Genomic DNA, 21219 nt, shown 5'->3' with positions numbered 1-21219 from the left:
GACCCGAGCGTCGACGACTTCCTCGGAGCCGGAGCCTCGAGAAAGCCTGTCGACGCCCTCGACGCCTCAGACGTCGATGTCTTCCTCGAAGACATCACAGGTCCACACGGTCTCGAACGCGTCGAGGACCGGGACCTGGAACGGGTACGTCGAGAACGAGTCCCCTTGTCCGAACGGGACCTCTCCTGTGACTTGTGCCGACCACTCTTGCGAGCGGTGTCTCTCGACCTCTCACGGCCGACCCCACTCGGGGGCGCGGACGGCTTAGTACCCTGCGACTCGAGAATTGCCAGCATTTTCTTCCCGAAGGAAGCCCATTCCTCCGGCGTCGCACGGCTGGTGGGGTAAGCGACGTGCCGGGCAGAGTCCTCAGAAGAGGACCTGGAAGACGACCGCTGTCGGCGCTTCCGAGAATGCCTCGAAGAGGCCGAGGAGTGGTGAGACCGACTCCTAGAAGGAGACCCACGAGACTTCCGACGATGATGCGGAGAGTCACCTCTCAAATCATCCCTCGAAAGCCCCGCAGACTTCGACTTCCGGGGCTTGGACACCCGACCTACCGACAACTTCTTCTTACGTTCACGTAAGGCTTTGGACGTGAGCGACTGGCAGTCGATACAGTCATCCGTGTCGTGGGCCTCCCCGAGGCACCAGAGGCAGGCGTCGTGCGAGTCCGTCAACGACATCTTGGACCCACACTCCCCGCACTTCTTGAAGCCCGGACGCGGGGTCGAAGACGAAGTAGAAGACATCTTCACACGAAGGATTTTCTAACAAAAACGAACAGGTTCGAAGAACCGAGAAGAACAGAACTCCAGAGAGTCGAGGCGTTAACCGAGATTCACGAAGCTACACGTTCGCAGAAAAAACTGAACTGAGGCTACGGGCGTCGTGGGTCCTACTTATCACATCGGATGACGTCGGACGAGGTCCTCGACGACGGCGCATCGAAGCAGGACGCAGAAAAAAGTTTCCGAAGCAGCACAGCTGTGGTGATTACCTGTCATAGATATGGAATACGTCGGAGGACCCAATCCCCTCGAATTATCTTTATGGATGATAAAGAAAGGGTCCTGCACTGACCATGCTTGCAATTCACTAACTCTTCTTATGGAAGTAATAGCCACTAAGAAGGCAGTCTTGTATGTCAGGTGTTTAAGACTTATGCATAGGCTCGAATGGGGGCCCCATGAGCATTGCGAGTACTACATTGAAATCCCATCCTGGTGGTGGGTTTTGATATTGGAGGTTGGAGTCTTTTTACTCCCTCCATGAATGCTTTAATGACTGGAACTTTCCACCACAATACTTTACTTTTAGAGGTGGTATATGCTGATAAAGCCGCCAGGTGGACCTTGATGGAGTTGAATACTAATCCCGAATCTAACAAGTGGAGCATATAATTTAGAATGTGTGAAGGAGTATATTCTATGGGGTTTATTTGTCTAGACTGGCACCAAATTACAAATCTCCTCCACTTGTCAAAATAACAGGGTCTAGTGTTTGGTTTTCGTGCCTCCTTGAGGATATCCATACACCACTGTGGTAGATTAAGGTGTACGAACTCTGACTTCAGGAGACATGCTGCCAAGTTCATGGAGTGTGGTTGAGGATGCACTGTTGTTCCCCAGAGGTGGGTTTACAGGTTGGACTGACACAGGAGTTTGATGGGATTGCACATCGCCAATTGCGCAGATGTGGATACCACGGCTGTCTCACCCACATGAGAGCAACTCGGATGAGCAGCATCTGTTCTCTGTGTATCTTGTTCACTTATTCTGCTCATTAATAGAGTCGGGGGTGCGGGGGGGGAAGCGTAAGCAAATTTCCCTGACCCGTTCATTAATAGGGCATTCCCCTTGTAGTCTGGCTGGAGGAACCTGGACGCAAAGTCTGGGCATTGCTTGTTTTCTCCTGTAGCAAACAAGTCTAGTGTGGGGTAACCCCACTGAGAGAAGATGTGGTCTACGACACTTGAGTCTAGTTGCCACTCGTGTTCCTCTGGTAGGGGATTTCTGCTCAGAGAGTCTGCTAGAATGTTGAGTACCCCTGGAACGTTTTGGGAGGATAGGGATAACCCCCAAGTTCCCATTTCCATATTTTCTGTACCAGCTTGGACAGACTTGGAGAGTGTGTGCTCCCGGTTTGTTGACATGAAACATGCAGTGGTGCTGTCCGTTAGAATTTGAACTGACTGGTTCGTCACTTGCACTTCGAATGCTTGAAGTGCTTTGTATACTGCTAGCAGTTCCAGCAGGTTGATATGGTTCTGTGCCGTGATGTGAATCCACAGACCATGTGCTGTGTGGTGAAGGAAAGGAACCCCCCCCCACCCGGAGAGTGATGCATCTGTTGTAACAATCACTTGCGCTTCCGGATCGTGGAAGGGTTTTACCCTTAACAGGTTTTCTCTTAACCACCAGCGTAGGTTCTGAACTAGTGTTGGCGAAACGACCACTAGATCGTCCTACTGATCGTTTACCTGAGACCACTTTTCGCCAACCACTCGCGCCTGGTTCGCATGCGCCGACGTGCGCGTAGGACTAGATATATCTTTTTTTTTTAAACTTTATTTTTGGTATTTGCAAAAAACAAAAACATAACATAACATACATGGAAGTAACTGTGCTTCTAGTCCTGCCTCCCCTTCCCCCCCACCCCACCCCCCACTGGATTACACCCGAGCCTGAGTAGTAATAGTCCACGGGCGATTGCATTGGTCGTGTTGGGACATGCATCCGTGGGACTCCTTTGGGGTTGCATTTCTGGAGGAGTCACTGACTTCGGTGGACAGCAAGTATGCAATATATGGGCCCCAGATGTCAGGTGGTCCAGCGTGCAGGGGCAGTAAATTGATGAAGTTCGTTTCCGTGTCTTGACAGTATGATATGTCTTTCAGCCACTGCTGTGTGGTCGGTGTGGGTCCCTTTCCCCAAGACATTGCAATTCTTCTGCGTGGCAACAGTAGCAGCAGCCCTCCTAGTTTGCGCGTTGTGGGGGGAAGGTGTTTGGTGAGACCCAATAGAGTGATTTTGGGGTCGGGTTCAATGGGTGCGTTTACTATTGCAGCTGTCTTTTCCAATATCAATGCCCAGAAACGTTGTATTGCTGGGCAGGCCCATGCGAGATGGAGGAAGTCTGCCGACGGTGCACCACAGCGGCCACACTGTGTGGGGGGTCGAGGGATGGAAGTGGTGGATTCTGGCGGGGGTATGGTATTCCTGATGGATGAATTTTAGGTGGATTAGTTTGTATCTTGTGTTTAGTGATACCTTCTGCGTTTGTGCTAGAATATAATCCCAATCTTCCTCTGGAATTGAGGTCTGGAGGGCTCTTTCCCATCTCTGTTGATGTTGTCGGGTTCGGGGCTGTGTCTGTTATGAGAGATTTATATAGAATTGAGACCGGTTTACCCTCTCCTTGTGATTGGATGACCCCGTGGAGTAGTTGCCAAGTCGCGGGTTGTTGGGGAAACGAGGGTAGTATGGTTTGTAGGGTGCCTCTGAGGCGGAAGTAGATTAACTTATCTAGGGCGGTGGAGGCTCCGCGAGTTTTGGCCTGTTGGGGGGTGAGGAAGTGCCTGTCGATGAAGAGGTCGCCCGTTTTTAAATTTTAGCTTGTCGACCCAATTCAGGTAGACTTTCTCTGCGGTTAGTGGGACTCCGGGAATTAATTTTACTGGGAGTAAGGGGGAGAACCTGGTCTGAATTTTACATTTCAGTGCTATTTTTTTCCATATTGCTATGGTGGAGAGCACCAGGTTTAGGGATTGGTGCGGGGTTTGTGTCGTGCCTAAAATAGCTGCTCTGAGCAGATTTGGGGATACCAAGGCTCGTTCTAGTTGGACATGGGGACAAATGAATTGTGTGGCGTACTAGTGCCCCCGGAATTGGGCTTGTGCAGCCCAGTAATAGCGTTCTATGTCGGGGAGTGCCATTCCGCCTTTTTTTACTGGTTAAATTAGTGTCTTATATAGAATAGTAGGCTATTCTGGCTGGTTTGCCCACCCAGAGTAGTTCCAAGATTATGCTCCTCAGCTGTTGGAGCTCTTTTTGGGGTACTAGTAGAGGGAGGTTTACGAATAAGTAAAGAAGTTTGGGGATTATCACCATTTTTACCAGCGATACTCGGCCCAATAGGGTGACTGGTAGAGATTTCCATCTGTCTATGGATTACTTTACCGTAATTGTCTTGGAACAGGGTCTCGTGGTCTCTGGCTAAGTGAATGCCTAGGTAGCGCACATTTGTGCGTTACCATTTGAAGCCATAATCGTCTTGGAATTTGTGGGTCTCTGGAGTGAGTGGGAATAGAACTGACTTACTGTGATTGATCTTTAAGCCGGAGAAGTAGCCGAATTTTATTATATCGCAAATTACTGGGTTTAGGTTTGTTGTCGGGTCGCGTATATAAAGGGGAATGTCATCAGCGTATAGTGAGATTATTAAGTATGGGGACCAAAGGACAGTCCTCTTTGTATGTGCCTAGCTCGAAGATCAGAGGCGAGGGATTCCATCACCAGTGCGAAGAGCAGGGGCGGAAAGTGGGCACCCCTGCCTTATTCCTCTCTGGAGGTTGATTGCCATCGATCTGGTTTTCCCTAGGATGATGTGGGAGCGGGGTTTATTATACAGCAGGGCTGTTAGTTAGAGGAACCTCTTGCCGAGGCCCATTCTCTGAAGGATTTCAAAGAGAAATGGCCATTCAATGGAGTCAAATGCCTTTTCGCCGTCTAAGAGGATTGCCAACGCTTGGTGCGAGGGATCTAGTGCCTCCATGACCCCGAACATGCGTCTTATGCCGAACGTGGTATTGCGGCCTGGCACAAATCCGGCTTGGTCAGCTAGTACCAATGCGGGCATTCAGGGGAATGAGTCTGGAAGCTAGGATCTTGGCCAATATTTTGTTATCTAAATTGATCAGTGATATTGGCCTGAATGAGCTGCATTCTTCTGGGTGTGTATCGGCTTTGTGTAGTAATATTTGCCTCTCGGAGGGTCGGGGGTAGTGAACCGGCTTTGAGTGCCTCCTCAAAGACCTGTTGTAATAACGGGGCGAGAATGAATGCGAACGCTTTGTGGAACTCGCCTATCAGCCCGTCGGGGCCAGGAGCCTTGGTGCTTGGTAGGTCTTTAATGGCCTGGAGGATTTCTTCTGTTGTGACTGGTACGTTTAGGGGTTCCCTTAGCATGGCGTCCACCCAGTATAATTCTATATATGCTAAATAGTGGGACAGTTCCTCCTGGGTGGCATTGAAGTTGGTTCCATATAGGTTTTGGTAGAAAATGCGGAAAGTTTCTGCTATTTCTTGTTCGGTATGCACTAGGCTGCCCTGTAGGTTTCGGATCTGCTCTATCTGCCTGGGTTTACGGTCCGCTGCTATCAGCCTCGCAAGAAGGGCAACCGGTTTCGGACCCTCTCCGTATTGGCGGACTCGGTGGCCGTGTGATAGGAATTTTAGTTCTCCGTCAGCAGCCGCTCTGAACTTGTCGATTTCGGTCTTTAGAGATGCTAGCACTTGTGGTTCTGGTGCGTTTAATTGTAATTGTTCGAGCTCTTTCAGTCTAATCTCGCTCAGTGACAGTTCTCGTCTAATGAGTTTCAAGATACCTTGTTCTTTGGAGAGAAATATCCCTCTGATGTAGCATTTCAGGGATTCCCACAGGGTCCCGGCGGATGTCACTGAGCCCTGGTTGATTTCAAGGAAGGATATGATTTCTGTGCAGAGTTCATCGGCAAAGACCTCCTCTTGCAGGGACCCGGGCTTAAACCTCCAGTGCCTCCTCACTCCTGATGGGTCTGGTGGGGTGTATTCGATTGACGGCTGAGTGGTCGGACATGGATCTGGGCATTATTTGGCTATTTGTCCATTGATCTTGGCTGTGTGCGGACACAAGGATGTAGTCCAGGCGGGAGCTGGTTTGGTGGACCCAGGAGTGGAATGAGTAGTCTTGGGACTCGCCATGTTGGCGCCTGCAGATGTCTACGAGGTCATATGCATTGCATATCTCGAGAACCTGGAGAGCTGCTTTGGGGGTAGTTGTGGAAGTTGGGTGTGATCTGTCCTTCTGAGGGTCGAGAGTGGTGTTCATGTCCCCGGCCCATACGATTGTTGTGGATCTTGTTTCTCACAGGTTTGTCATTATCCAATCAAAGTTATTGTATCCGTCTGTATTTGGTCCGTAGGAGTTTATAATGATAAATTCTGTGTTTTCCAGAGTTCCATGGACCAGAAGTGATCTCCACTCTTCATCGCTTTTGGTTGCGAGCAGTTTGAATTTCAGAGTTCTGTTCATCAGGATTGCCTCTCCCCTGGCATACGTGGAGTAGGACGCAAAATACCTGTGGCAGCCCCAGTCACGGGAGGTAGTGTGTCATTTTCCTGGTTGTGGTCGGGTTATTGCCCCCTTTAATGTTCCACGTGGCTAGTTTGAATGTTGTGAACAGTTGAATTTTTGATCGGTTATTGACCGGGATGTCGGACCTTTTTGTCGAGTGTTGCCTCAGTTATGTTGTTTTTGAGTTCTCGTATTCTCAGATGTGGGCCGGTTTGGTGCTTCAGTTGGGTGTCTCCAGGAGGTGGCCTGGGGGGGGGGGGGGGGGGGTGCGGACCTCTGGCAAGCACGCGTCCATAACATTAAACAGTTTCCCTCCCAATCATGGGCAACCCCCAACTCGCCCATCAGCTTTCCCCTCCCAACGTCCACTAACATAACTTAGCTGCGCTTGGGGCGCTAGGGAACTTCCAAGGTCCAGCGCACCTTAGACTCTAATGCGGTTTTCTGAATCCGGGGGATCATCTCGAGTGGCGCAGGGCAGCCTGTTTCTGGGTTGAGATGGGCTTCAGGGTGGGTCTCCATTTGCTCGTTCTCTCCTTTGTGGTCTTGGATTGTCGAAGTTTTGTTTGTACCCCAGCCTATCGAGAAAGAAATTTGCCTCCTCGGGAGTGTTGAAAAATTGTGACTTGCCGTCGTGTTGAATGCAAAGTTTAGCTGGGTAGAGCATGGAATACAACATTTTGTTGTCCTGTAGTCGGCGTTTCACACCGGTGAATGTTCTGCGCTGTGGTTGGACTGAGGGGGTGAAATCGGGAAAGAATTGGATGTTGTCCCCGTCATACTGCAGGTTTCCTTTCTCCCTTGCAAGGCGTAGAATGGTATTTATAATTGAGCAGTTTTGCTATTATTGGGCGAGGGGCAACTCCAGGAACGGGTCGGCTGGTTGGTACCCTGTGAGCTCGCTCCACCACAAATAGGTTGGACAGCGCTGGGTGTTAGGGAGAATTTTCTGTTAAGGCTAATTTCCCAAACCTAGTGAGTCCCCCAGCAGCTTTGCTGGATCTTTGGGGTTTATTTTTTTCTCCTGCTAAGAGTGAGACTCTTTTTCTCCCACTCTTAGGCATTATTTGAGTATGTTCTTTGACTGTGAATGCGTTTTATGGGCTATGGGGTCTTTTACTCCATAGGGCTTCATGTGTCATAGTGACCCCCAAACATAGACTCCATACCCTGGGACTGACTACTGTCTCCCAGGGCATGTAAAGTCACCATTGGCTTTACTAGTCTCAAATTGTGAACAGAACCAGTACAAACCATCATATTGTGGAAGTACTAATAGGGGTAATTCGATTGCCCCTGGGTCTGTTTTCCAAGGGGGCACTGTCCAGTCCCCCCTTGTCGAGTTTCTGGCTGGTGGCAGTGGATACCACGCGAAATATTCCACCAGAATATTCCACCGGAATATTTCCTATGGGACTTTCCCATTGATTTTAAACGCACACTTTCTGGTGCAATGTTAAAGATACCGCCGGGTTTATTTAATATTTATTCCCCGGTTGGGTCTTTTTGCCAGGGCTCGGTTTTAAAATGGCGTGTGTGTTCGCCTCTGAAACTCTAACCCAAGTCGAGCCCTTTGTTCCACTTTTTGGCAGGCTTCTGCACAGAAGCCCTCCAAATGGTGCCACTCTGTCTGGGGTCTACAGGATGTGTGGGAGGGGGATTAGGCATCCTGGACTGAGTTGCCTTGGCAATACAAGTCACACTCTTGCGTGATTGGCCCAGTGGTGAGCCGCCCGGCTCACCACTTAGCATGTTTGAGTGACAGCTAGGCTGCTGAATGGGGGTTCTTCTGCATAAAAGCAGGGCTTTGTGGACTGGAACTTCAGAAGTCGCCACAGGACCTAAAGAATCCGAAGAGGGGGAGAAGCTGAGCCATCTACAACGACGACACCACCGGTGGAGACCTGCTGTACGAACTTACCACTTCCCGACGACAGAGGAGATCTTCCAGGAGAGTTTTCTTCCCTTTGAGCTGGTGGGACCAACCAGTTCGCCTTTTTCACCTTCCTGGACGTCTCGTGGTCGAATCGCCCGTGCCAAGCACCCCGGCGGCCGGATAGCCGCGCTTCACCACTACCGCGAATAAAAGGGTCGTACCTTTTAATCGGGAACTCCACGGCTGGTTTCTTCCCTGGCAGTGCAACAACCTCCAGCTTTCTTCCTCGTCGAGATCATCTCTTCCTCTGGTCGAAGCCATGACTTGCACTCGCTGCCATGAACAACTGCCAGCGCTGGGGCTTTCTCACCATTTCAGGTACTGTGTCCCGCCTGGTCTCCCTTGCAACAGATTGTCCAAGGTGTCCCATAAATCCTTGACTTTCTAACTGGGTTGACCTCAGACCTACTAACTTTGCCTTTCTGAACTGATCCAACCTCTTTTTGACTTTTCTGCAAAGACTGAGTGCATTTCCACTGTGTGATCTTGGGCACATTCCGCCTTGCTCTCTCCAAGAGTGGGCCTGGCCTATGAACTTTTGGCTCTACAGTAGATCCTGCCTTTGACTTGCTGTGGTTTCTTAAAAGTATTGGTACTGTGTTATTTCCATACTCTGCCTTTTCTCTCCCTTTTTAAACGAATTATTGGAGTGCCATCCACGGTTACACGCCCACCTCTGTTTTGCTAAATAAGTGGTGTCTTAACCTAGACTTGTCGAATAATCAACTAGGGAGGTGCATATACTTATTGTGACTGTGATTGAACTTGCCTGATATATTAGTGCCAGTGTATTTCCATACGTGTGTTTTTAAATAAATAATTATATACTTTTATACCAAAGCTCTGGTCAGTGTTTGCTTGTTCTACAGTATTTTTAGCCCTATTGTGTATACTCTATATACTGCCTAACTCTTCTTGAGAGAAGTTGGACTGCTCAGCCACAGCTACCAGGTAAATCTAGGTGGTGCAGACTGCTACCAATTGGGTTAACTGCTTGCTCCTGTGGTCTTACACTTGTTGCAGTGGTCCCTAAGGGAACTGCATAGGTTTCTGCCTAACACTGGGCCTCCAAATATCTCCTTGCATAGGTTTTCAATGAAGTCTTCCATTTTCCTCATGGTTTGCTGCTCTCTTATCCCAAGTATCCTGATGTTGTTCCGGCGTGATCGCCCTTCGAGGTCCTCGTTTTTGGCCATGACAGCTTTCATTTGTGTTTCCAATGTTGTTACCCTGGTGGCCATGGAGCACACATCCTCTAGGTCGGAAATTCGTTGTTCAGCAGTGTCAAGCCTGTCCCCATGTTTGTCCAGACGATGTTGTAGCTGGTCAACTTTGGTGGACAGGGAGTCAAGCTTGCTGTCTATGTTGCCAATCCCCGTTTTTAATTCGAGAAGGATTTCTTTAATGTCTGTGTTGTGAGCGGGTTCGTTGTCCCGGGGCATGGCCTCTTCCGGGTTCTCTTGTCGCTCGTGTGCTTTTGGGGTTTTTACTATGGTTCCAGCCTCGAATGTTAGCTTCCGCTGAGATTTGTCTGATTTGCCCATCGCAGTGGTATCGTTGTGCTTAGGCTGAATATGTTGGGGTGATCGCAAATGTTCTCTCTTTATTTGTTGCCCTCCTAAGTGGGTGCTTGGCGATCCTTAGGCTTTAGTCAGCACGCCGTTGGGTTATTGGGTGTCTCGGGGCGGGGGGGGGGGGGTTACTCCTGTTCTATGCAACGTTTGGGGCTGTTTGGGGGAAGCGCGGAGGGGCCTAGCTCCGGTGACCGGCTTCAGCTCTGTCGTTGTGCTCTGTGCTCTGTCTGTGATTGGGGGGGGGGGGCGGCCAGGGACGCTGGGTGTCGCCACCGCCTGTTCTTGTCCTCCAGCTGTGAGGTGGGGGCTCCCTGGTCGCTGAGTGGTCGTCAGGGTTGGCCTGCCGTCTAGCTTCCTTAGGGCCTGCTGAGTGTAATATGGCTGCATAACAAAAGGGACTGCTCACAAAGTGTGGAAGGACTTTTGAGCTACAGATTATTGAAACATGGCGGGGCGTCCTGGCACAAAATTTCTAATGGATATTACTCTGCCTGTATAATTACTGCAGAGGTTGTGCCATTTAACATGCTAAGTATCAAAGACACTGATTACTTAAGTTTGACAAAAATATGAACAAGAAAAAGTGTCAGTAATGACTATGACCATTAGCTTATTTATTTAGCGGATGTCAAGTAGACTTGGGTTAGATTTCCCATAATATTTTATAGTTTTTTTGGAACAACACCTGCCTAGTATTTAACAGACATATTGAAAAACAAGAGAGCAGAGAAGAAAACCTAAGATTCAATTCAAGTTCTTCACAAATGACCATAGGTTTGTCAATACATATACATAAATGCAAGACAATTTTTCAGCAAGTATGATCACATAACACTTAAAAAGTGAAATCATAAACAGTGAACTGGAGCTAATCTTCACAAGTACATCCTAGTAGTTGTCTCCAAGGTGTGCTCGATATTAGGGAGGTAACCAAGTCTTTGGTCTAAGTCTAGTTGTGGATCAGATGGTGTGTGGGGGGACAGGGATGGCTTGCCCAGATGGTGTGGTGTCCCGTGAGATTTCGGCTTAGAGAGCCTTCTTCAAGCGCCAAAGACTTGGTAGTTTTCTGTGCGCTGGCAACACTGAAATATGAAAATAGGCATCTTTCATATCCAGTGTTGTCATGTAATCCCCCCGCTTTAGCAGTGGGATTACCTCTTGTAGCATTGTCATGTGCATTTTTTCTGGCTTTACATAAGTGTTTGCAGGGCGTAAGTATAACACTGGGCGCATAGTTCGATTTTTTTTGGCACAAGGAAGTATGTTGAATAAATACTCTTGTCTACCTCGTAGGACGGCACAATCTCGATGACGTCCTTGAGAAGCAACACGTTGACTTCTTCCATCAGGTTGAGCAGTTCTTCCTTTGTTGCCTTCCTTTGGCGCGGGGGATGGTTTTTTGAGGAGCTCCACAGAATAACTTCCTGCTACTTTTGATAGCACCCACTTGTCTGTGGTTATTCCCTCCCATGCGTACTTGAAATGTGAAATCCGTCCCCCGTCAAGGGAGGCATGGGAGGGGACCTGTAGTGAGCTGTCATTGTTTGGGAGGTGTTCTTCCACCTCTAGATGTGGAGGCTCTCCCGTGGCAGCGGGATCTGCGCTGGCCACTTGGGTAACCCTGGGATGCTTGACCCTGGTTGTTGTTCCATGATGAATTTTGACTTTGTCCGGAGCCTCTTTGGGAATTTTGGCCACGAAAATGGCAAAAATTGTTCCCACCCCTCTGGCCAGGTTGTTTATTAGTCAGTTTCCCAAGGGATTTGAGGGTATCATATTCCTCTTTGACTGATTTCAGAGCGTCTTATACTGCTTTGGCGAATAGCACAGTCGGTTCCACTTGCATGTTGAGTAACGTTGCCTGGGTCTCAAGCTTAAAGCCAGACTGGCATAGCCAAGCGTGGCGCTTGATAATGGTTCCTTCCGCAATAATACGGCCTGGATTATCTGCAGCGTCGAGGTTGTTCTTGAGAATGCAGCTGGCAGTGGATTTGCCTTCCGCTGCTACTAGGGCAAGTCTAGACTTTAAAGGCTCTGGAGGAAAGTCAATGAGGGCAGTCATTTCATCTCATGTATGCCAATCATAGCTCGCCAACAGAGTGGAATTGTTGCCGATCCTAGTTTGAAACGCTGCCGAAGTCGCAACTTTCCTTCCCATGGTATAGAGCTTCTTGCTCTCCTTGTCTGGGGGAGCCTCAGTAGAGGCTAGTGGTGTACATGCCCTCTTTCGGGTCATTGTGACATCTAGCAAATCAGGCATAAGCTGTCCCCTGATATATAAAGGGTCAGATGGCACTGGACGGAAATGTTTTTCTACCCACGGGTTTACTGCCCATGTTTGATTGGGTATTTCCAGTGAAGGTTGGATTCTTCTCTGGACAGACTTTAAGATGGGGATGAACTGGGTGGCGGCTTTCTTGTAATGAATACCAAAGTGCTCAGCTGCTTTTATTAGTAAGTCGTTGAAAAGGGGCTGATTATCTACCGGAGGGGAATCCTGTTGAATTGGTGAAGACATAGTATACACCTCTGCCTCTTCCTCCTCATCATCATCATCCCCATCCCCATCCCCATCACCATCATAGTATTGATCAGCCCCTTCAGTGTCTGTATGCAGGTCAAAGGTCAGCAGTAGTGCAAGACCTTTTTTGCCAGTGGCTGGGATGAAGACAGTGGCTGAGAAGTGGAAGCCAGGGGCTGCGAGCTGGAAGCCTGGGCAGTAGGAGGTGTAATCTGAAAATTTGACAGCCTGAGGGATCTTTTCGAAAAAAATAGCAAAAAATGTAATTCTCGACATCACCCTATCTATGTCCTCTGCCGTCCATAGGGCTGAACTGGCGATGACCCAAGGGTAAGGAATGGCAGGGACTGGTGCTGAAGGTGTAGGTGTGGGTAGGCCCTTATTTTGTAAGGCCTCAGCCAGAGAACCCTCTTCTTGTGGGACAGGTAAAGTTTCCTTAGACTTATCCCTATGAGACTTGTCCCTGTGATTAGAACTCTTGGAGGAAGATTTCTTGGAATGAGTAGCTTTTAACAGGCCTTCTGGGACATGTTTTTAAGCAGGTGCAACAACCCAGTGTTTTTAGACTTTACAGCCGATTTCGACGAGATGTGTCAACTTTCGGTATTGGAAAGGACCTCTGCCTCGTCTGCCGACGGTCGGTCAAAGTAGCTTCATGGGCGGCATCTTTCGGTTTACGGGGCCTGTCATGGGGCGATCAGGACCTTGAGTGGCCAGCGGACAGGGAATCTACAGATCTACCCCTAGACGGCGTATCTGGGCGTTTGGTTGGTGGCGCTGATGCATCGCCGCGGGGTGTGTGCTTAGTGGCGCGTGGAGTGGAAGTGCTCTTGCCGCCAGCTGTCATCCCTGTGACAGAGCCTCCGGCCTGTCTTCTAGGGTCAGGGGCTTGCACTTGGGAACTTGGCTGTTCCCAGTCACCCTTGCCGTCCGAAAAGACGATGATGCTGCCGTCACTGGAAGCTCCCTCCACGTTCATGGAGGCCTCGACCTGCAAGGCGTAATGGGGCCAGCGCTTGGTTCTGCGATCTTTAAGGGTCTTAGGTTTAAAGACCTTGCAAGCTTGACAGTGCCCTTCGTCGTGGTCGCGGTTGGGATACAGGTTGCAGACTCTATGTTTGTTCGAGCCACAGACATTTTTTATTACATGTTTGTCGAGCCACAGACATTTTTTATTACATGTGTGGCAGAACTTAAAGGGTGTTTTATCCATGTCTGGGAAAGGCAGCGAGGCGATAAAGGGAAGGGGAGGGAAAATGCATTGTACAATGACTGCCCCCCACTCTCCCTTCTGTAAGGGCCTAGGGCCGGTGGGCCTTCCTAGGTCGAAAGGGTGAGTTGAAACTGGACTTCGTCCGACGGCGCCGTCTTGTCTTTTCCGTCGATGAGTTTGTCGATGAAAGAAGGAAAAGAACAGAAAGAGTAACTATATTTAAACTTAAGAGCAAATGGCGTGAGCCGTAATTGAACTCTGCAAGAAGTGTCCGCTCACGATGGCGGAAAAAAACTATTTGAGGGAAACTCGAAAAGGGACGTCGACAGGGCATGCCAGTAATACTATCCCTAGTGTGACTTCTACTGTACCCATGGTCCTTCACGCGTCACAGTCCCTGAGATTGTTTTGTTTCTGACATGAGGTAGCATGAAGTGTAGCATGATTTCCGGTGTAATAAAGCAGATTATGGCAGATGAAGCCAGAAAAACATCCATGCACCTTCTACTCTACATGGGAGGAAGGCTGGGTGCATGCGAATCTAAGCAGATACAAGCATCAGAAATATGATTACGGTGAGTAATGTATCCTTTCTGAGGCTTGTGGAATCTGCTTGGATCACATGCTATGCATAGATTAGCGAGCAGTGCCTGGAGAAGGTATTGGGTTGTGAAGGTACAGCGGCGAATAGATGTTTTAACACTGCTTGTCTCACCTGTGAATCGGCTTTAGAATGTGTGTCAATTCAGTAGTGCTGAGTAAAAGAATGGATAGAGCTCCATGTAGCTGCTTTGCAAATGGCGTCCAGAGGGACGTTTGCAATAAAGGCCAAGGTAGCTCCTGTACCCCTGCTAGAGTGAGCTCTGGTGTGAAAGGCAGAGTGTTATTTGACAGAGAGTAGCAGAGCTGTATGCATCTATCCATCTGGAGATGGCGTTTTTGAAAAATGGTCACCTTCCCTGCCAGGTGCTATGGAGACAAATAGTTAGTCTGTTTTTCTTAGCAGGTTTGTCTTGTTTACACAGTAAAGGACCGCCCTCCTTATATCTAGTGTGTGGAGTTTTTTGTCAGCTGAGCTTGAAGGGCTTTGAAATAAAGGTGGTAGTTCGATGGACTGGTGGACATGGAACTTGGATATGAATTTAGGTGAAAACCTAGGGTGTGATCTCAGTACCAACTTGTCTTTGTGGATAACAAAGAAAGGGTCTTGTACTGAAAAAGCTTGTAGTTCACCGACTCTTCTTATGGAGGTGATGGCCACCAGAAAAGCTGTCTTATACGTAAGGTGTTTAAGGCTGTATTTATGGATAGGCTCAAAGGGGGATGCCATGAGTTTTGCAAGTACTATGTTTAGATCCCACCCTGGAGGCGGGTTTGAAATGAGTAGAGTCTTTTTACTCCTTCCATGAATGTCTTGATGACCGGGGACTTTCCACCAGGACAACTTGCTTTGAGAAGTGGTGTACCCGGATAGAGCTGCCAGGTGGACCTTGATGGAGTTGAATACTAGTCCGGAGTCTAGTAAGTGTAGCATGTAGTGGGGAATGTGTGGGGAATGTGTGATGGGGTACATTCTATCAGATTTATACTCTGGCTGGCACCATATTACAATATTTTCCATTTGTTAAAATAAGAGTGTCTGGTGTTTGATTTGCGTGCCTCCTTGAGGATGTTTGTACACCTTTGAGGTCATTTTAAATGGCCAAATTCTATGACTTCAGGAGCCAAGCTGGCAAATTCATAGATTGAGGTTGTGGGTGGCATGTTGCCCCCCCTTGCTGTGTGAGCATGTTGTAGGGGCACAGGAGTTTGAGTGGATCGCATGTCGCCAGTTTGCACAGATGTAGAAACCAAGGTTAGACCCGTGTTGGGGAAATCTGGATGCCAAGTCTGGGCATTGGGTGTTTTGGCTTGTGGCGAAGAAGTCTAAAGGGGGATGATGGGGGGGTGACCCCATAGGGAGAAGGTATTGTCTAGGATATTTCTGTCAAGTTGCCACTCGTGCTCTTTGGGAAGAGGATCTCTGCTTAATGAGTTTGCCAGAGAATTGAGTTCCCCTGGAACATGTTGTGATGTTAGGAACATGCAGCGCTTGAGTGCCCACTTCCAAATCTTTTGTGCTAGCCTGGACAGACTTGGAGAGTGTGTGCCCCCCTGCTTTTCTTATGGCAGTTGTGCTATGTGTGAGTACTTGGTCTGTCTGGCCTGACAGTTGCACTGGACAGCTAGAAGTGCTTTGAGCACTGCTAGCAGTTCCAGAAGGTTTATGTGATTTTGAGCTGTGATCTCGGTACACAGGACATAAGCCATGTGGTGAAGGTAATGGGCCCGCCACCCGGTGAGTGATGTGTCTGCTGTGACAACTGCTTGCACAATAGGGCTGTGAAAAGGTTTTCCCTTAAACAGGTTCTCCTTTGTCCACCAGCATAGTGCTTTAACTAAGGTTAGCGAAATAACCACTAGATCGTCCCACTGACCGCTTGCCTGAGACCACTGCTTTGCTAAACACTCCTGTATTGGACGCATGCACAGCCATGCGTGTGGAACCAGGTAAATGCATGATGCAATCATCCCAAGCAAGCGCATTGATCTGCATACGGTTATTTGGCGACTGGCTAGATACTGAGGTATTTGTAGCAGTATGTTTTGTACTCTTTTGTTTGACAGAAAGATTAGACCCTCTTCTGTTTTTATGACAGCCCCCAAGAATTGCTTGGTCTTGCTTGGAACAAAACTCGATTTTTTCTCGTTGATTGAGAATCCCAATTGGAACAGAAGATTGATTGGATTCCCTCGTTATTAGCCAGTCATCCAGATAAGGGTAGACTGGGATTGATTCTCTGCGTAGATGCGCTGCCACTACCGCTAGTACCTTGGTGAATACCCTTGGAGTGGAGGCTATGCCGAAGGATAGCACCTTGAATTGGTAGTGCTGGTTCACTATTTTGAAACGCAAAAGGCGGAGAACCTGTGCTCTGGGAACATTGAAATATGAAAGTATGCATCTTTCATATCCACAGTTGCCATGCAATACCCCTTTTTTAGTAGAGGGATTACCTCTTGTAGCGCAATCATGCAGAACTTTTATGGCTTGACATATTTGTTTGCAGGGCGTAAAATAACACTGGGCGCATTGTTAGATCTTTCTTTGGCACAAGGAAGTAAGTTGAATAAATACCCTTGCTTAACTGGTTGGCCGGGATGATTTCTATGGCGTCCTTTAGAAGCTGCGCCTTGACCGTTTCCAACAAGATCCATTGTTCCTCCTGTGAAGTCTGCCTTTGTTTGGCGGGTGGTTGGTTGGCGTTTGAATCAGTTCTATGCAATATCCCCCACCACAGTGGAAAGTACCCACTTGTCTGAAGTGATCCCCCCCCATGCGTGGGTAAAGTATGAAATACGACCTCCTACTGGAGTAGCATGCGAGGAGACCTGCAGGGGGTGGTCATTGCCCGGGGGCAGGGGGATGAGCCCCCTCTTGAGGAGGAGGATCTGCCCCTACTTCGAGACCTTCTTTGGCCTCTTTAAAAACCCTGTTTTGAGGGCTGCCCTTGTGACGAACCCCATGACAAACCTTGGCCACCTTGATTGTAATTTGATGCCCGTTGCGAGTTTTGTTCTCTGAAACAGCGAGAGTTAGAGCTTCCTCTTTGCCCAAAGGGTTTGTTGGTGAGCTGCCCTAGGGATTTGAGGGTGTCATGTTCCTCTTTCGTGCTCTTGAGAGCATCCTCCACCTCTTTGCCAAACAAAGCGGTGGGTTCAATGGGCATATTTAGGAGGGTTGCCTGGGTTGCTAGTTTGAAGCCCGATTGGCTGGTGGCGTTTAATCAGTGTGCCTTCTGCCACGATTTTTCCTGTATTGTCCGTTGCGTCCAAGTTGTTTTTGAAGATGTAGTTGGCTACTTGTTTACCCTCTGTAATGGTGAGTGAGAGCTGTGTTTTGAGGGGCTCTGGGACAGAGTCTAATTGTTGAGCGATTTCATCCCACTTGTGACATTTATAACTGGCTAACAATGTCATGTTATGTTATTAGTTATCCTTGTTTGGTAGGCTGCCAAGGAAAGGGGCTTCGGCAGAGGCTAGCGGGGTTCCCACCCTCTTTCTTGTAGTAGCAACTACTAAAGAGTCAGGGTTTACCTGCCCCCTAATGTATAAGGGGTTTGAGGGGGCTATGTCTGACAATCTTCTCGATGCAAGGATTGACCGCCCGTGTCAAATTGGGTGTGAGCAGAGAGGGTTGGATGCGTCTCTGTACCGATTGTAACAGGGGGGATAAACTGAGTTGCTGATTTTTCATCCCCAAGGATGTTCTCCACAAAGCCTTTGTCGACTTGGGCTTCTTGTGTGTCTATTTTGAAGTACTCTGCCGCCTTTAGGAACAGGTCATTATATTGTAAGTGGTTGTCTACCGGGGAGTCGGACACCGGTGGGTCGGTGTGATCTGGGGACTGGATGACGTATACGTCCTCATCATCGTCATCAACATAATATAGGTCCAAGACCACTGTGTACCCTTCGTTCTCTGGGTCTGTGTATGTGCCAGGGTCTTGTGAGCCTTGCGTAGTATGGTAATAAGTATCTTGTACTAGGTCCTGATTCGAGGTGGCAGCCTGAGTGGTATATGGGCAGGCTCTTTTGGCAGAAGGCTGAATAACAGCTGCCCCGCTCTGAGTGGGTGCTGCCCCGATCTGTGGGGTTCGCTGAATGTTTTGGGTATCGAGAAAAGAAGACTCCTCTTCTTCAGTATAGATGTCCCTATATGTGTGTCCATCTGGACCTCATCTTCCTGATGGACAACCTGAGGCTGAACATCTTGTGTTTGAGGGTTAGGGTCTGCTCAAGCCTTTTTCGGCGGAGGCTGATCAGAAGCCCTGATAAAGTGCTCAAGCCGATCCATACACCCCTCGAATTTCTCTGTAGTCCATTTAGAGGACCCAAATGGACCTAGGTGAGGAGAAGCAACGTTCTCCTCCCTATGACGTCGAGAGGAGCTTCTCAGGGTGTTTGAGAGGGGCTCTTGGTTATCCTCGTAAGTATCATCGGAATCGCGGCCCAAATTCGTCAAAACCTTTTCCACGGATTGGCCCATAACTTTCGACGGAACCGGAATAAGGCCCACCGCCGCTGTGATCCTACCAATGCTTTTCCGGATAGTAACCGAATCGTCGTGAGACAAAGCCTCCGATGATGAGTCGGTAGCAGAAACACCGTCCACGGTACCAGAGGGCCCAGCGGACGGGTTTCAGGGTAGAGGCCTAGTAGTAGTTTTCGGGCCTGTAGAGGCCTTGAAATTGTTGAAGTTTCTGGATCCGAAACTGTGGCGCGTGTCGTTTGGGGAGTAGCGCCCTTATTATGTTTCTTTACCCAGTCCTACGCAGTTGCGGATGCGGGGAAGGCTTTGGATATGAACGATCCGAGGGAACCCTTGAAGTTTTCAGCGGGCCCGTTGGCGCTTTCGCCTTTTTCAACGAGGGTGTCGAAGACGGCGTAGGGGTTGTGTGTTTAGTGCGATGCGATTTTACGCCCCTGTTGCCGGCTGTGGTCCCTGTAGCAAGACCAGAGTCGAGCCTAGAAGGGTCGGGGACGGGCATGGCGGACCTAGAAGTGTCCACCTCAAGGTCTATAACATCCACATTGGACGTTTGGTCATCCGAAGTACCCCCGTCACTTTCGGCTGGTGTCGCGGGAGGGGGGCTCCACACGTGACATGCCGTATGCGGCCCACCGCTTTACACAGCGATCCTTAAGGGTTTTAGGTTTAAGGAGTTTACACGCCGAACACCGCTTTTCGTCGTGCTTTAAGGGGAGACAGGCGTTACACGTCCTGTGCTCGTCCTTCCAAGGATATCTGACCCTACACACAGGGCAGAATCTAAAGGGAGTCCTTTCCATAGCAAAAGGGAAGGATGACCAGACTGAAAGGGAAAGCAGTGGAAAAGAGGAAAGACATAACAATTTGGCCATCCCGAACCCACTCTCCCTACTGTATAGGCCGGTCAGAGGGCCTGACCACGTGGAAGTCCGGACGCCGGATCTTAGGCGCCGAAAACCCACAGCTGTAGACGATTCCCACGTAGTCTTCGTCGAAGATGTTCTTATTGGGCGAAGTGACTTAACGGGGAATAAACCGACAATTCGGTAAGATAAACAATGTCTCTAGTAAGAGCTCCGCTAAGGGCGACCAGTATCTGGGTGGAAAAAAACAATCTGAGGGACCTCGGCGCATTAGGGATTTTGGGTACTACACACGTCACGATAGGGATATTGTTACAGACACGCCTATGCCGACGTCCCCTTTCGGTCCCCGAAAGACAAGATGCAATACTCTGCGGTTACCACTGGATGTCGGACCATATGCACAGCATGTGATTCTAAGCAGATTAACAAGCATCACAACAGACTTTACTGTCTGTTTCGGGGGGCTAGCGTGTGGTGACAGCAAAAGTAATGGCCCAGAGGACAGGGAAAATTCAGACCTCCCCCTCGATGCCACGTGTGGCCCATCGGTCAGTGGCGTGGGCGGGTTTCGGCCGTGGGGGGTGTGCTTGGTGGGATGAGACTTGGTAGTGTTTGAGCCACTGGGTGTCGTCCCTGTAGCAGAACTGCCGGACTGCCTGTTGGGGTCGGGGGCTCGCACGCTGGAATCTGATGGATCCCGATTGCCCTCTGTATCACTTAAGAAAGGAAGGATCCTGCACTGACAGAGCTTGTATTTTACTAACTCTTCTTATGGAAGTAATAGCCACTAGGAAAGCAGTGTTGTAGGTCAGGTGTTTAAGACTCGACTTGTGCATAGGCTCGAAAGGGGGTCCCATGAGTTTAGCGAGTCGAGTACAACATTAAGATCCCAACCTGGTGGCGGGTTTGAAATGGGAGGGTGGAGTCTCTTTACTCCCTCTATAAAAGCCTTGAAGCCTTGATAACGGCACCTTCCACCATGAGACCTTATTGTGGGAGGTGGTGTATGCTCACAAGGCTGCCAGGTGGACCTTTAAAGAGTTGAATACTAACCCCGAGTCTATTAAGTGGAGCAAATAATTTAAAATGTGGGATGGAGAACATGGGGTTAATTTGTTTAGACTGGCACCAAATTACAAATCTTCTCCACTTGTCAAGTAACAGTGCCTAGTGTTAGGCTTTTGTGCCTCCTTCATGAAATCCATACACTTCTGTGGTAAGTTAAGGTGACCAAACTCTATGACTTCAGGAGCCATGCTGCAAAGTTCATTGAGTGAGGTTGAGGGTGCACTGTTAATCCTCTGTGCTGAGTGAGTAGATCGGTAAGGCACGGGAGCTTGAAGGGATTGCACATCGCCAGTTAGCGCAGATGAGGATACCAGGGTTGTCTTGCCCACATAGGAGCTACTAGACCCTGGACACGCTTCGTTGCAGAAGGTTACGGGGTATACTAAGTTTCCAGGAATCCCGCGACTATGCCCACCATTGACCCTACCCAGAGTTAAGGAACCATGGTGGGCACAGTATCAACAACTGCAGACAATGCTGCATTGCACAACAGATAAGGCATGCAGGCTGGCGCCTTTTTGAAAGCACTGAAGAAAGTGGTACACTAGCAGCATTCCACTGAAACCGGTCAGCTGATTAACAATCCAGTCTAGTGAGAAGCAAATGTCACAGC

At 49.1% G+C, this 21219-nt stretch overlaps 1 protein-coding gene across 1 annotated transcript in view; it reads right to left on the bottom strand.

The window, feature by feature from the left end:
- NDST2 (N-deacetylase and N-sulfotransferase 2) overlaps positions 1-21219 on the bottom strand; it is a 2001368-nt gene that overhangs the window by 654918 nt on the left and 1325231 nt on the right. The window lies entirely within an intron of this gene.

This window comes from Ambystoma mexicanum, chromosome 8 (genome assembly GCF_040938575.1).
Source record: "Ambystoma mexicanum isolate Mex_15411 chromosome 8, UKY_AmexF1_1, whole genome shotgun sequence".
Classification (NCBI taxonomy): domain Eukaryota; kingdom Metazoa; phylum Chordata; class Amphibia; order Caudata; family Ambystomatidae; genus Ambystoma; species Ambystoma mexicanum.
Note: the sequence above shows the minus strand (reverse complement) of the source record. Positions and strands in the feature narration are given on the sequence as shown.